The sequence below is a fragment of the Mus caroli genome, unplaced genomic scaffold, assembly GCF_978045245.1.
Source record: "Mus caroli unplaced genomic scaffold, Mus_caroli_1 scaffold_5, whole genome shotgun sequence".
Taxonomy (NCBI): domain Eukaryota; kingdom Metazoa; phylum Chordata; class Mammalia; order Rodentia; family Muridae; genus Mus; species Mus caroli.
Genome location: NW_028227260.1, coordinates 26,572,883 through 26,590,319, shown reverse-complemented (window position 1 = coordinate 26,590,319; position 17,437 = coordinate 26,572,883). Strand labels below are relative to the sequence as shown.

Here is a 17,437-nt window from a genome sequence, read left to right as displayed (position 1 = left end):
GGTTTGGAAAGGAGTTGTGCTGGAACTGGAGGTACAGCTAAGTGGTAGAGGATTTACTTTACAGGCATGAGTCCCCTGGTTCCATTGTAGCATGCCCTTTCAACAAATCACATTCAGCAAAGATCCTAACCAGTTAGGATGTGTGGCAGACTTGGCCACTGTTGGCCAATAGCAGCATTTTCAAATGAGGTCATGACTCACCAGGAAATCAAGTTCAGGAGCAAGAAGGAGCATTAAAACCACTTACCAACAAAAGTGAAAGGAAATACCAGTGTACACTACATACAGTAAAGATAAATATGGCTTCATGGAATGCTTGCTCCATGTATATTTATAATTTTATATGGTTATACATAGATTATAAACATGTAATTCACACATATATGCATATATATGTATATTGTATATACATATTTTGTGAAGTAATCCTTCACTGTCGATCATAGTTAAACATGTTTGAACTACTCACTTTTCATTTGGACATACAGAGAAATAATATGTCAAGTCCTAAACTAGACTAGAAATTATTAGCAAGAGAATGCAACATGATTCATTTCTTTTCCCTCCCTATCTTTGCCATGCTATGCTTGGGTCAAGATAGTTGGCTAATGTTTAATTAGAATTGAATCTTAATACCATGTAATGGCCTTGGCCTAACGTATAAGGTCAAGTTAGGAGTTTGGTTATGAGTATCAGGCTAATTGCATTGACCCCATTACATAGGAAATGCATCTGGCTTTATTGGGGTGTTCAGTTGGTGTTCATTAGCAAGGACTTTGTAGAACTCTGCCAAAGATTAGTGTAAAGATCTCTTGTGCACAATCTTCTGTCTTGTTTCCAGGCATTGATATATATTTTGCTATAGGAAACTTCACCTTCGTGAAATCAAATAACTTGTTAAAATTATGTTTGTTAATCATGTGTATGTGAGCTCACGCATGCATATGCATGCTTGTGGGTGCAATATATGTGTGTACATGTTTATGTGCATGAACACGTAGGTGTGCATGAACACATGTGTAGGTCCATCTGCAGACCTGTGAAGTATGAAGAGGTTGATATTGGTTGTCTTCCTCTGTCATTTTCCACATTATTTTTCGAGACAAGGTCTCTCACTGAAACTGGGCTTTGCTGATCTTGCAAAGCCAGATGTCCAGCCATAGGAATCCTCCTGTCTTCACCTCCCCAGCACTTGTAGTACAGGTGTACACCATTATCATAGGTGCTGGGGATTAAATCTCAGTTTCTCCTGTTTGTGCTGCAAGATTTTTATTGACTGGCCATTTCCTCAGCCTTAAAGATGTGTTTTGATTCACATTGGCGCACACAATTTATCTTTTCACTGTGTACTTGGCATGTGGAAGATATTAACATCCTTAACTCTTCATCCATAAAGTCCACATTAAAAGGGCAAGCAATGTTACATTCTTATTCACAGGGAATTTCTGACTATGTGGGCATTTGATCATTGAAACCCCTTGTACACTATCTATACAACTGTTGGCTTTGTAGGATCTCCAACCATACCATTTCAGAACCCTTGACTTCCTACCTGGCTTTCAGTTTCCTCCATAGTACTTATCATGCATACACTTTGCTTTAAGCAGTAAACAGATGAGTAACCTTACATGTCCAGATCATTTCTCTAGGAAGATTAAAAATCAAACTTTATTTTAAGTCTTTCTGTTTGCTTTGGTTTGCTTCCCACCCCACTTTGAGACAGGTATCAGTAGTAGAATGGGCTAGTCTTGAATTCTTCATCTTCTGCTTCAACCTCCCAAGTGCTGAGAAGACAGCCATGTGCAACCAACACTAACTTAAAAGTTCCATTTTTTAAAAGCAGATGCACACTTTGACATCTGCACGTTGATACAAAATCATTTTACCTTCCCATGTTAGAATTTGAAACTATTTTTCACACTGCACCAAAGAAAAATCTGTCTACAGTCCAGGTAGGATCCAGTAGATCCTAAACTTATGATTATAGATGTATGTATCTTAAACTTTTTAAACACTCAAGCTATGAGTGGCCTTGCAAATTGGAGTCTCCTAGAGAGGAAGTACAGCAACAGATGGGTTTCAGAGCCTTCCTCATAGTCACATCCATAGTTGGTGGCAGAATTAGATCTTGTACCCAAGTTTCTATCATCTTAGTGCCCTTTCACTGTTATCATACCATCTGCTAGACTGTCTCCTTTCTACCAGGGGCTAAAGTAGTTTGCCATGTCGTAGAAGACGCCATTCAGTCACCAGTCCTCTCCACACAGATTATAACCGAGTTATCACCATTCAACTGATGAGCCCCAGGCACATCTCTGTAGAGTGGATCAATTTACCTTCCTTCCCGGTCTGCACGGAGGATAATGCCTCTTGGCATTCTGTATTGCCTTTGCTTTATGCCAGTGATGGAATGAAGACAAGACCTTTATAGGAAGGTTATTTGCATTGCTCCTACCAGCAGCATCTTTCTGTGGAATCAGTGTGGTCTAGTACAAAGACTCCAGGGTGTAAAGTCACAGAGGGAGTCTCACTTCTCAGGTATGTGACTTAAGACAAATTATTCAACTTCCCTGGCTCCCAGTTCTGTCAACTGTCAACATGAGAAAAATCAGACCTGTTCTTCTTATCTCTTAGGTCCACTGTGGGGTTATGTGAGATAATATGTGTGAGAGTACCTTGAAAAGAGAACATCTGTACAACTATGAGGTCACTGTAATATCATTAAATCAACACAATAATTACTGAGGGTCTACTATTTACATGCACAGTATTGACTCAGGGCATTCCAAGGAGCAAAGGACTCAGCTGTTTTCTGGAGCTGGAGTCTAACTGAGACAGACATAGCTGAATGGAAAGAAAGCCAGCCTTACAAAGCTGGCAATAACTGTAGTGTATGAGCTTCCTGGTGAGAGAGAGAGAGAGAAAGAGAGAGAGAGAAAGAGAGAGAGAGAGAGAGAGAGAGAGAGAGAGAGAGAGAGAGAGAGAGAGAGAGAGAGAGAGAGAGAGAGAGAGAGATCATGGCAGAAAGGCCAAAGAAGGATTCCTAGAGAAAAATGAATTTAAACTATACTTTAGGGTGAAATTGGCAGGATAGGGGAAGCAAGCTAGCGAGAAGTATATTCTCAGATGGGATGATAGGACACGTAGAGACTGAAATCTTGTCTGTTCCAGAGGCCTACTCTTCAGGACACAGAGAGACAAGTTATTGACAACTTTCCCAGCATCCCAGCTGGGATGTGCAGAAAGAGAACCAAGTGTGTCTCTCATGAAACCAAGGCAGATGCTAAAAATGAATTTAAACTATACTTTAGGGTGAAATTGTTGCTAGTACCTTGAAATTTGTCTGATGTTAGTCAGGACCTTGACCAGGGCATACCTCCTGGCTTTTCAGTGTCATGATTTTTTTATTAGATGTTTTCTTCATTTACATTTCAAATGTTATCACCTTTCCTAGTTTCCTCTCTGAAAATCCCCTATACCCTTCCCCCTCCCCATGTTCCCCAACCCACCCACTCCTGCTTCCTGGCCCTGGCATTCCCCTATACTGGGGCCTAGAATCTCCGAAAGACCAAGGGCCTCTCCTCCCACTGATGGCTGACTAGGCCATCCTCTGCAACCACCAAACCTAGACACTATTGCATATACCAACAAGATTTTGCTGACAGGACCCTGATATAGCTGTCTCTTGTGAGGCTATGCCAGTGCCTGGCAAACAGAGAAGTGGATGCTCACAGTCAGCTATTGGATGGATCACAGGGCCCCCAATGGAGGAGCTAGAGAAAGTACCCAAGGAGCCGAAGGGGTCTGCAGCCCTATAGGAGAAACAACAATATGAAGTAACCAGTACCCCCAGAGCTCCTGTCTCTCGCTGCATATGCAGTAGTATCATGATCTTTAAGATAGAAATTTTAATAGTACCAACCTCAGAGGACTATCATAGCAACTAAATATCTTAATCAAGTAAAGTGTTTCTCACAGTTCTAATACTCTGTAGCACTCAGCTGATATCAGCTACTATAATTATTATCATCAGCTGAGAAGTAATGTGCCATAGTTGCATGACAAGTGAAAGAAATTGAGAAAAATTTTAAAAGGCACCTCAAATCTTACTACTTAGCATTTACTTTCTTGTTATCAGTTTTGAGGCCAGTTTTAAAAGTGAGATTTCCTTTTTTATTTAACTTAAACTTTATCTTTTTTCTAGCACATGATTGTTTGTTGAAATAAGAGCAGACAATAGCATGGTTCTGGGAGATAGTCCATCGGACCTTTACTGAGCACCTGCTGTGGCTCTTGTCAGTGTGCTAGAAGCTGAGAAACACACACACACACACACACACACACACACACACACACACACACACCAGACACAAGAACTACTACATGTCTACATGTAAAGAACTTACAGTACCGTAGAGAGAAGACATCAAATGAACTACCAAAATGGACATCAAATGAACTATCAAAATGCATATTGTGTTATATTGATTAAAGTGGTTGGAACTGTGTGTATATGTGTGTGTCACTGTGTGTTTGTGTGCGTGTATATATAAACTTGTGCAACATAGAATTTAAACAAGTGGTCAGGAAAAGCTCACTGAGTAGGTGATCTGATTGAGCCTTGAAGGAAGTGAGAGAGTGAACTGTGAGGCATCTCAAGGGAAATGTAGGAAGAAAGACACACGAAGGGAGGAAACAGAATGGGAAAGGAAATTAGGTCACTGAGACCAGATGTTGTCGTTGTGGTTTTTTTGTTGTTGTTGTTGTTTTGTTTTTATTGTTTTTAGTTAAGTATGAAGTGTTCTTTGCAGGGAGGTGAAAAGAAATGTGGAAGCTCCTTTGAACTTGAGTTGACCGATCTCAGTCATCTGCTCCTCCTCTGTGGTGGCTTACTCTTCAGGAGGCCTGGAACAATGATAAATGAGACAGAAGTCAAACAAGTCCCACAAAGCTGCCCTTCACATCCTGTGGACTGCACAGTATGGGCTCATTGTATAGTAGGGAGTACACAGAAACAAATACTGACAGTGACTCAGGAAAAGACATGTAGTCCCTCGGAGCCAAAGGCTTTATTAGGAGAGTTCTGCCACTGACATCAGTTCATGCCAGTGAACCCTCTTGCCTTATCAGTCTTACAAGCCTCCAGCAGGACCTTCTCTAGGTCAGAACAACTATCTGACAAGATTAGCTGTTCTCCCTGCCTGTTTGTCACCACTGGATGTCAGTGACCCTTTCAGCCCCGTAACCTAAAACAAGGACCTATCTATAGGAAAGCAGTAGAGATTTGGCATTTGTTGGCTAGTAAGTACCCTGTATATTATCACCCTCCTGCTTCATAGGACCCAAGTCTCGGGCAAACCCTCTCCTACTATGAACTTCTGTTTCTTCTTGGGAGGCATTAAACATCTTTTCAGTGATCCTCTAAGAATGTGATGTTTAGAATTGAATAGGAGACCCTAGAAAGGAATATTGGAGACTACAGGAAAACAATCATGTTTAGCAGCATCCAGAATTGGTACTTTAATTAATATACCTACACCAAAATGGTACTCTGAGACTTTACCAACTAAATATTCTACCTTTGTTCAACTGATATCTTAAGTTACGTATGTGGCTCAACTCAAACTTTTAAATCTTCCTTGATTGCTTGGTCAGTTGGTATGTGACCTGCTTCTGAGACACTGTCCCTGCTTCCAGTGTCACAAAATGGATTATTAAGGTTTTTGTTGAGTAGTTTTTTTCTTTGTCTTATTTAAATTTCACCTTTTAAAATTTTAGCCCAGTACACCGGCCCATCTGAGTTCACTTTGCATCTCAATTTTGTTCTTCAACCTCTTTGATCCTCTGCCAGCTTTGAGTCATCTTCAGACGTGGTAAGTACATTTTATATATCACGTAAATTATTAACGACATTGGAAAAGCCCCGGGGCCCTCCTCTGGAGGCCTTTCTACTGGTTGCCACCTATGCAGTGGCTAATGTTCTTTAATCAATTGCCACTCCATTGGGCTATGTTATAGTCTGGTTAATACGTTATTGTTTTTTCATTCATGAGAAAGCCATGAAATAAAATGGCCAAATGCATTACTGAATCCAACATATGAGCACTGACAAAGTGTTATAACAAACAGGATGTATAAGGATAATCGAAGATGGAGGCTTTGCTTGTTTGCCTTGCTACAATGGAAATATGAGTATTTGCTTCCTAATTATAAAAGTACCATGGGTTTGTTACAAAGGTCAATAGTGTGTACTGAAGGTGGATCTACACGGCATGCTGGCACTCTGCTAGATATATCTGGCCAGTTTGTGAATTTATAAACAGCTCTAGGATTTGAGATCATACCCTAGAGAATGTTTCATGTCCTGCTTTATCCCCACCCACCACTTAACCATCTTTCTTGTCAGAGTGCACAGTTTTACTTCATTTCCAAAATATAGTGTTCATGTTTTGTGTCACCAAGCTCATATTGCTGTGCATTTAGATCGCTGGCATGAATCCTACTATGATGAGACTAACTTTCTTGCTTAGCTTGATGAGTGGTGCTAGATTTCTTTCTCTTGTATTTTTTTTTTTTTTGCATTTTTTCAAGTATTTTCTCATCTGGCTAAATGCCCAAGGGTCACTTCTACCCAAGAGAGAACAAAAAAGATTGAATAGCTATCATTTACGGAATTATTGTGAGACAAATTACTACTCATCAGGGTTTGAGTTAGACAGTGTATTCTTTGCTGTAACTTGGAGTGGGGTTAAGAATCTTTTTAATATTCTTATTCTTTCATTGAGAATTTGAAACAATATATCTTGATCATTCCACAACTTCTCCCAGATTCACCCTTACTTCCCTACTCACCTAACTTCATGTTTCTCTCTCTCTTTTTTTCTTTATATTTTTTTCATTTTCAAATATCCATCAAATCCAGTTTGTGTTGGCCAACTACTCTGGCATCTCATACTCTGAATAAACTATTAAAGGACACTAACCTTCCCTCTCTCCCAGAAGTCACCAAATGACAACAGCTCTCCTGCCATGGTGGGAATCTCATGTCTACTTCTCCTTTATGTTGGAATTTTCTTTGGCTTGAATTATACAGGCCTTGTGCTTGCTGTCATGAGTTGTGATTTTATATGTGTATCTGCCCTGCTGTGTGCAGGGAACACTGTTTACTTGAAGTAATCCACCAGCACACCACACCGTCACCATAATCTCTGTAGCCTCTCTTCTGCTAAGTTGCTCTGAGCTTTGAGAGTAGACGTTTACTATGGATGTCCCATTCCAAAGTCTTTTATTCTATGATATAAGAAGAAATTTCTTTCATGGGTGTTGAGTAATGGAGGTTTTTTTTTTTTTTTAAATCAAGCACTTCAGGATGAAGATTTGAGTGGCAAACAATTTTGATAGGCTACAGGTCCTAACTGGCCCTGGTATGAGTAGTACCAGTGGTATGATTAGGAACACCAAAAGCCACAAGTGTCTTGAATCATTATTCCCCATTATACATCCTCAACACCAACCAAGTGGAGCCATCTTCTAGCTCCTTCATGGTGCACTTCTTTGTATAGTCATGTGTGTACTCTGTCTGTTCACTGTATACATGCATTTTCTAGACAAGGTAGTAGTCATCTGCTGTGAATTCTTATAACTCTTTAAGATCACTCATGCTTGACTATCTGAACTTCAACTTTCTTGTCCTATAACTTGGAATAAATCATTTATTGTGTCTGGCTGTAGTTATCCTCATCTATAGAATGTACATTTACCTAAGTGATATATATCAAAGCACCTTGCTTAATGGCTAGCTGATTCAAAGCATTTAGGGAATGTTAGTCATGATTTTTGTCATCATCATCATGGGATCATATCTCCTACACCATTGAATTGTGATGGAGACAAAACAGGAACATGGGCAAAGCCCATGTTAAGGCTCAGCATAGAAAGAGTGCCAAACAAAAGATAGAAGTTACCGAGTTTTGTTTATATCTCCCTTTGGATAGTTAACTTGTTTTCTCTTCTGTCACTTCTATGCATGTTCATGTCTTCATCTCCCAGAAAGCATAAAAGAATCAGGACTGAAAATTAGTGGAGTTCTTTAAAGTTCATATAAGGAAATGCTACTGTGACTTTAAAAAAACCCCTTTCAGATTAGATCATTTGATAGGTATTTGGATCCTTTTCCATTATCTGACCTACTAGGGCAGCCTGGGAAAATTGGAGCATAGAGACTCCAGCCTCTTAAAGTCACTAATCACAGAATTAGCTAGGTCCTGAAATGTTTAAAAAAATTCTAGAAAGACTTCCTCAAAACTACGGGCCTTGTATGTGAGTTTCTCTGAGCAGAGATGACTGTACTCCACTCATGTAGATAACAGGGAACAAACACCCTTAGCCATTAGCCTAGTTCAGGCTCTTAGAGTACCAAAGCAGTCTCCTGAGTTCTTTCTGTGTTCACTGATGCCTTTATGCAACACAGTAAATCAGATCATATCCTCCTCAAAAACCTTCTCACAGTTCTCATCTCATGAAGTAAGTTTTGTTTTTGTTTTTGTGGATTTTTTTTAATACTTGGCACGGTTTATCGAGCCCAGCATAATGTAGTTCCAATGCACTTTTTAAATCTCATCTTGCCCCACTCTTCTTTCCTGCTTTGCACCACCCACAATAACCTTCTTTTCTGAGAATATGCCGAACTCAATTGTACTCCAATGCTTTCGCTCTTATTCTGACCCTCTGCCAGGAACTAGACCCCCTCCTGGCCCTCAAATTGTGTATGTTTTATTTATTTTCTCCTCCAAGTTTCCACATTAATGACCCCATGTCAACAAAAGATGAAGTCTTTCTCATGTGATTTATCTTCAGTAGGTTTTCATGTTTTCAGTTGGGTTCAATTCATTGACTCTAAGCTTTGTTTCACACTGAGAATCACTTAGAGAACATTAAAAATAAGACAATGGCCAGGCCCTTCTAGACCAAGTAAGGCAGAATTTTGGATGTTGAATTCTAGGCATCTGCAAATACTTCCTACTGTGATTTGAACAACCAGCCAAAGTTGATGGCCTCCATTCTGGTCAATCAGTCTGTTTCTTCCCTACTTAGTGCTTGTATCAGGCTACAATTAACTTGTTTGTTCCATCCACTTAATCAGTAAATATTTATTGAGTACATACTGCTTGCCAAGGATTACTGGAAAAACAGGGAGTAAAATAGTGAACACAAATGAATACAAATCCCAAACTTTATAAAATAACAATTCCAAGAAGGAAAGCAGACAGTAAGCAAGATCAGTCAGGCCTTTGGTGTTGTCTCTGTGATGTTACTGACTGAATCAGTAAGACATACTGTGGAATATGTATGTAAAATTCTACACTGAAAGTTTGTATCTTCCCACAGATTCATAAGTTAAAGTACAAAGCCACAATGTGGTGTAATTTAAGCGATGGAATTTGGGGAAATGATTATGTTTAGATGGGGCAATGAGAATGGGGCCTTGGTCTGTGGGATTAGTGCTCTTCTAAAAACTGCTGACTCTACAGAGATTTCTCTTTCCTACTTTCCCTGATCTGGGTGAGGATACACATGTGAGTCATGAAGGTATGGAAGCTGCTTATAGGCCAAGAGAAAGGTTTTCAAAAGGAGCTAGAAGTTGTCTGCATCTAGATCTTGGATTTATATACCCTTGAGAACTCTGATAAATGCACTTCTATTTATGATGTCTAGTCCATGATCTTTTGCTATGGCATCTTGAATTGGCTAAAATATATAGCATGTTAGATTATAAATTCTAAGAAGAAAACTAAAAGAAAAGAAAAGAAAAGAAAGAGAGAAAGAGAAGACAGTTTTGTTGGACATATAAGTGTAGAGTCCTTGGCCTAGGCAGGAAGATATTGAATAAAGACCTGAAGGAAGTGAGAACCATATATTGGCATTTACCAGGATGCAGCACATTTAAACCAGAGAAAGCTTGTGTACATGTACTGAAATTGAATCCTGATGTAACTGGGGGAATAGCATAGGGATAATGTGCATCTAGTTGAGAATAAGGTAAATGTAGTAGGAGATAACTTCAGAGAGTTGGAGCGATGCTGAGATAATTGAGGCTTTTAAGTTCACTGGAGCACCTTTGGCTTTTACTAAGATGTGAAAATCATCCAACAGAGAGTAGCTGTCTTATTTATATTTCTACTGCTGTGATAAAACACGATGGCCATAAAAAAAAACAACTTGTGGAGGAAAGGGTTTATTTCATCTTATAACTTATAGTCCATCATGTAAGGAATACTGGAATAAGAACTCAAAGGCAGAACCTAGAGGCAATAACTGAAGCAGAGGCTGTAGAAGAATTCTGCTTACTGGTTTGTTCTTCATGAATATCTCAGCCTGCTTTCTTACACCATACAGGACTGCCTACCCAGGGGTAGCATTGCCCTCAGTGTACTAGACCCTAGTGAGCTGGGCCTATTACCTATGGTTATTATTATTCAAGAAAATGGTCCAAAGGCTTGCCTATGGGGATAATCTTGTGGAAGCATCTTTTCAGTTGAGGTTCCTTCTTCCCAAATGACTCTAGCTTGTGCCAAGTTGACAAAGCACTAGCTAGCATAGTAGCATAATTTGATGTGGAATTGAATTGGCTCACTATCTTCTTTATTGAGAATAGACAGAACAAAGGAGGTGGAACCATCTGGAAAACTAATGTAGACAAGAGATGATGGTGCCTTGTAGTAGGTTGGTACTGATGTTACAATAGAAATTGCTGTGGCTTGTTCAGTTTGGGTCCTGGAACCCTGACTAGAGGTGGCAAAGGAAATCAAGAAAGGACAGGTGCACAGACACACATACCATGAAGCTGAGATCAGGTAAGATTCTCCTACCATTATGTCATCAAGTTGGAACCTCATCATGTTTATTAGGATAGCACAGGGGGAGGAGTTAGCTGGCTCAGTAGGTCACCTCTGTAGGTTATGAATCTCAGGCTGTAAACATCCAGGAGCAAGAAGCTACAGTTGCTAATCTTTTCACACAGCAATTAGTCATTCATAAACTCATATACTTGATTCTGTGGGTAGAGCTTTGCCTACTCCTCTTGAGCCTGGCCCATATAGGTAATGACCATGTCAGTTGTCTCATGTCCTTGACAGGCTATGCCCATGTCAAAATATACATTCAGTCAGGACTTCACTTCCTCAAAGATTCTTCCTGTCTCAAAATAAAGGATATGAAAACCAATGAGAAATGGTATAATTGAATGTATTATGGGAGATAGAGTGCCCAGAATATGGTGTTAAGACTACATTGAGCATGGGACAAAGTACACAGACAAAGAAAGAAAATAAAAATAAATAAGAGAAGAAGGAGACTAGCAGAGAAAAATGTAATTAAGAGAAAATGGAGTAGCCATTAACTGAGCTAATGACACTGAAGATATCACAGTTTTGGCAAGGACTAAGAATTAAGCATATCATTTTGTAATATGGGAGCCACTGGTAAACTTGTTCTGAGTAGTGATTACAGGGCATTCAAGTGATAAAAAAAAGAAATAATTTGGAGACAATGGAACAAGTAAACTTTTTCTTGGTAACATTTCTGTAATCAGATATCTGCAAAGAAACAATTTAAAGAAAAAATGGTTTATTTTGGCTTACAATTTGAGGGTATGCTATAATTCATCATGGTGATGAAGGAGTCAGAGACAGCTGGTGACATTGCATCTGAAACAAAGAAGAAAATACTTAGGAAGTTGGGCCAGTCTACAAAACTTCTAGGTTTTTCTCCCAACAAGGCTCCATCCCCTAAAGATTCTGCAACCTTTTATAACAGTGTTACCAGCTGGGCCCAAGTATTCATACACATGAGCCTGGGGATGACATTTCTTGTTCAAACAACAGTATCTACCCCTGGACCCCATAAGCTTAAGTGTCATATCATGAAAAAATACTAATTCTAAGTTTAAAATTTCCCAGTTTTGTTATCAAGCCCAACATTGTATTGTCTGAGAGTCAAGGTAGTCTCTTACCTGTGATCCCCTATAACACCAAAAACCAAATTACACATTTCCAATATACAATATTATATAGTAAACATTTCCATTCCAAAGCTAGAGACAATATGTACAGAACCCATTGAACATGGAGAAGTCTAGCTGATGCATTTACTGTTGCTGACTACTGTTCATGATACTGGGAACTACTCTACATACTACCAAAGGAGAAAGCTGAACATTAACCCTATGTTCTGCAATGGTGACCTTCTTGTAAGACATGCAGGTGGAATAGTGCCACAAAAATTGTGGTAGGAACTCACTATTAGCTGATTGAAATTAAGGCACATTTCATGTGATGGACCCATCCCCAATACTGCCTGGGTGGTCAAGAACCTGAAACTGAATAGTCTGTGGTCTTAGAGAAAACAAGAGACTACTGTTCTCCTAAGAGAACACAGCAATAAATTGACTCCTAATGACATTCTGAAAAACTCATAGATTGGCATATTTCTCAGCCATCATCAGAGAAGCTGCTTCCAGTAGTAAATGGGAACAAGTACAGAGACACATCTGGAAAATGTGCAGAGAATGAATGACCTTGGAATGAATGACCTTGGAATACTCCATCCTAAAGGGGATGTCTCCACCAAATATCTCAGGGCTCTGCAAATTCTGTAGGAGAGGAGGCAAAAAAGAATTTAAGAGCCAGTTGAGATGAAAAACACCAAGGGAATAAGTACTAATCACAGAAGGACTGATGATCTCACAGAAACTGTGGCAGCATGCACAGAGCCTGCACAGGTCTAAGCTAGATAGGGTTGCATACTTAGAAGGGAAATAGACACAATCCCCCATTTGTGACCCAGAAGCTGTCTCCAATGGGTAACTACTCACAAAGGAAACATTCGTTTTCTACAATGTAGTTTCACTATCTATGCGAACCACACTTAAGGGCAGTCTTCATGACTGGCAATAGATGGCCAACACACACACACACACACACCAAAAAAAACCCTTAAGGGCATCTTTTTTCTTTTTTTCTTAAAATGTGTTGTCTTGGCTATATTTTTCCTTACAGATCCTTTTCTTATATATTGTACCTTTTTATTTTGTTTTTATGGTTTTCCTGTGTATACAAACACGTGTTTCTCAGTGTCAGCATGTGTTTCTTGTGCCTTTTCTTTGGCTCTTTTTTTTCTGTTTGTTTGCTTGTTTTTTTTTTCTGTCCTATTGTGGTTTGTTTGTTTTTATTTTATCTTATTATTATTTTTAAGACTTGTTTATATTCTAAGGAGAGAGAGAGAGAAAAAAAAAAAAGAAAGGTTGTTGTTTTGCTGGGTGGGTAGTGGGGAGAACCTGGGAGGAGATGGGGGCAGGTAAACTACAATTAGTATATATTTTGTAAAACAAAATTATGTTCTATTTTAAATAAAAAGGAGAAATGAGGACGAAACAAGGAAAGATTAACCAAAAGCAAGACTGAAGCCCAATAGCATAAACACAGAATTCAACAGACCCATGCCTTGCCTATGGGGCTCATGACGGACTGGTCTTGCTTCCAAAGGTCTTAAGTAGCCCTGCCCTTCTACATCTATTTCCTGTAGCATACACAGTCTTTATCTTGGACTGGCTTCACTACATTCATGTAGCTTTCTTTGACAGATGTCCCCAAGTTCTCATAACCAATGATTGGAGCCTGTCTTACAACTTAGACTTCATTTTCAAAACTCAAGGTAAGGGCCTGGAGAGATAGCTCAGCAGTTAATAGCAGTTGTTGCTCTTCTAGAGGACTGATGTTCTATTTCTAGCACCAACATAGTGGTTCACAACTATCTGTAATTCTAGTTCCAGGGAATCTAATGCCCTCTTGACTTCTTCAGGCACCAAGCTTGCATGTGGTGCACATACATACATGCAGGAAAAATACACGTGAAATAAAATGAATAAGACTAATTAAAAAAATGTTTTGTGCAATGGCCTTTCAGAGATCCATTGAAAGGTTTCCAATTCCTTGGCCACATAATAGCTGACCAAGCTCTCTGGAACTTTTGAACAAGACTCCACAACTCAACCAATCTTGAATTTCTATGTCTGAAAAATTAGTAACATGTGGATGATGCTGTCAAGTTATGTTGCCAGACTGGAATACAGTTTGGTACCTTTGAACCACAGCTATATATAGCAATCTCTGTATGCCTTGATGGCTGAATCTGCAAAATCACTTTCTTACGCGGTTGTTTTTGGACAAAAAAAAAAAAAAATCTGTCACTTCTCAGTTGAGGCAGTCTTCTTTTACAAATTAGAGATAAGATGCTTCGGTTCTTGCCCTTAGAGCATCTTTCCTATTGTGTCGGTACAGAATATGAGATTTCTCTTTAATGGTAGGCACTAGCATCTGTAACTATTACAACCTTTTACTTGGCCATAAGCTTTCTTCTGTTCTTTTTCTTGCCAAAATGTTTATTGCTTTGAATCTACTCCATTTGCTATTCTCCTTTACTGTATAACAATAAACCTACTGCAGCCTGAATGCTATCCTAACTTGGAATAATCTTCCACAAAGGACACCATTTTGTCATGACATTAAGCTCATTATTTTAAAATTCATTGTCACCCAGGTTTTGTAAGACAAGGGCCAAATGAAACCAGGTTGTTTGTCAGAATATAATATGAATGGTTCCTAGCTTAGTTTTCAAAACCTCATGTACAATGTTTCCACTGTCTTCATTTTTTTGGCCTTTCAGAGTACTACTAAAACAGTCCACTAATTTATAGCACTCTAGAATATTTCTAGTCCAGTGTTTCTTCAAACTCTTGTTCATTCATCCCACAGACAAGTTTCACCAGTCTATGAACTAACTACTTGGTCAGTTTTGTCACAGTAAAGGCTCTATTTTCCAGTACTAGTTTTCTGTATTACTTGCTTTTCTCTTTGCTTTGACAAAATATCTGACAAGAATCAACTTAAGGAAGAAAAGGTTTATTTTTGGCCTATAGATCAGGGGAACTACAGTTCATCATGGTTGAGAAAGATGTAGTGGAAAATGTTTTTAGAAGCTGGCTGCATTGCATCTGAACTCAGGAAACTGAATCAACAGGAAATGGGATCTGGCTAAGAAGCCTCAAGACCCACCTACACTGAACAACTTCCTCTAGTAAAGCTCCACCTCCTAAAGGCTCTGCAACCTTCCCAAATGGTGCCACAAACATACAGTCCTATGGGGGACATTTCATAGTCAATCCACAACAACATCACTTAGTGTAGGAAAAGAAAATTGGTGGCAGCTCTAGGGAGGACTTTATTAACTATTTTTCATGGAATTAAATAATAATCTATTGAGATCCAGCTTCCCATGTAAGAATTTAAGCTTGTTAAAGATAGGAACAAATTATACACCTCAGATACCTTCCATAGCACCTTAAAGCACATTAGGCACTCAATACATTTTTTTTTCACTTATATTCCACTAATTGCTCCACTCCCAGTCAACTTCTGCCACATCTTTTTCCTCACCCCTCCCCTTCTCCTTTGAATGGGTAGGGACCCCCTCCCCAGTATCTTTCCACCCTGCCACATCAAGTCTCTACAAGGCTAGGCTCATCTTTTCCCACTGAGGGCATACAAGCCAGTTCAGCTAGAAGAAAGTATCCCATGGACAAGCAACAGCAAAGAAAATGAATAATTAAGGGTGAAGAAATGAGTTCATGAAAGCAGGTGGCAAAACCTCCAGTAGGGATATATGAGACTGAGGAGATGGCTTAGTGGTAAAGAGCACTGGGTGCTCTTCTAGAGGTCCTGAGATCAATCCCCAGCAACCACATGGTGGATCATAACCATCTATAGTGTGATCCGATGGCCTCTTCTAGCATGTAGATATACATACACATAGGGCACTCATACATAATAAAAAAGAATACTGTGGCAGATGAGTTGGGTACATGGTGCCTTTCATTTCCGTCATTGTTGTTATATTCTTCATGTACCAAACTTGTTACAGACCAATGTAACATGAGGATTGATGGGCAAGAAAATGATGACCTCTCTTTGTCAAAAAGGAATGGTGTATTCATTGTATGTACTCATTCATTCCTAGGGTCAGACAGGCTGTTGAACTTTAAGAACTAGGTGAGGTCAGGAATCTGCCAAGCAAGAAAACTCTTTGTATTGGCACAATTTGCTGGTTTTTGTCTGTGTGTGGTGCAGGGTATGGGTGATTTACATGCCACATTGGCATGCCAGACTGTCCGTTTGCTGGAGTGTAGTTAATAAGTTTATCACATAACTCTGTCCAAAGAGCAGCTACATAAAAGACTGCAAAGTAAAAAGCCATGGTCGTGCTGTCACCTGATGCCTTGGCACTTGATTCATCTTAGTTGCTGTGCTGTACAATCTTCAACAGTGTAAGGTGACAAGTTGACCCAATGAGGATGTCCCATGGTGCCTATGACTCAGTTATTTCTGGAAAGATGGAATGGCTCAGTGCCCAGCTGGCACAGAGGAAATGCTCACTAACATTGGAATGAATGGGCCCCTTGGGATTTTGTGACACATGCATACAGAAAGAAGGCTTCGTTTCTATGTCTTACCCATCATCTCATTTCATATTCAAATGAATCTCTGTACTAGGGCACAGCTAGCAATATGATAATGCCCTGAGCTTAAGAGACAAAGGAAACACAGTTATTTAGCAGAAACTGAAGACACATTTGTGTCCACTATCTTCTTTTACAAGTATCTTGCATTCTCTTAGAAGGTATTTCAATCAGCATTAACTTAGTACCTGATTTGGACCACATCCTGTGTTTTTTCCTAATGCTGCAACTATAATACTAAAATAGTATCCCTATTACTAAAGCAATTCTAATAAAATTGATATTGACAGGTATTGAGCTCCTACTATATGGGCCAGTAAGCTAAGAGCTTTGCATGCATTATTATATTTTTCTCCATAGGGACAAACAAAACAAAACTAGATCCCAAAGAATAAAACCTACCTGTTTACTTGGTATTGTAATTGTCTTCAATGAATAAAGTCATTCAGTCTACAAAAAGGATTGAGTTGAGATTCAAGCCCATTTTATCTCACTAAAGAATCATATTTTAACCCATCCCATAAACAACCACCAAACCCAGACACTATTGCATTTGCCAGCAAGATTTTGCTGACAGGACCCTGATATAGCTATCTTTAGTGAGGCTATGCCAGTGCCTGGCAAAAACAGAAGTGGATGCTCACAGTCATCTATTGGATGGAACACAGGGCTCCCAATGAAGGAGCTAGAGAAAGTACCAAAGGAGCTGAAGGGGTCTGCAACCATATAGGAGGAACAACAATATGAACTAACCAGTTCCCCCCAGAGCTGTGTCTCTAGTTTCATATGTAGCAGAGGATGGCCTAGTCGGCCATCAATGGGAGAAGACCTTGGTCCTGCGAAGATCATATGCCCCAGTACAGGGGA

At 39.4% G+C, this 17,437-nt stretch overlaps 1 protein-coding gene across 2 annotated transcripts in view; it reads left to right on the top strand.

Moving 5' to 3' along the window:
- The window catches only part of Pak3 (p21 (RAC1) activated kinase 3), a 283,410-nt gene that overhangs the window by 45,602 nt on the left and 220,371 nt on the right, over positions 1–17,437 (top strand). The window contains exon 2 of one of the 2 annotated variants that reach the window (XM_029473398.2): positions 5,779–5,873. The exons of the other annotated variant lie outside the window; for it this stretch is intronic. The gene's annotated coding sequence lies outside the window, so the exon portion shown is untranslated. The remainder of the gene's footprint in view (positions 1–5,778; positions 5,874–17,437) is intronic. 2 annotated transcript variants of the gene reach the window in all.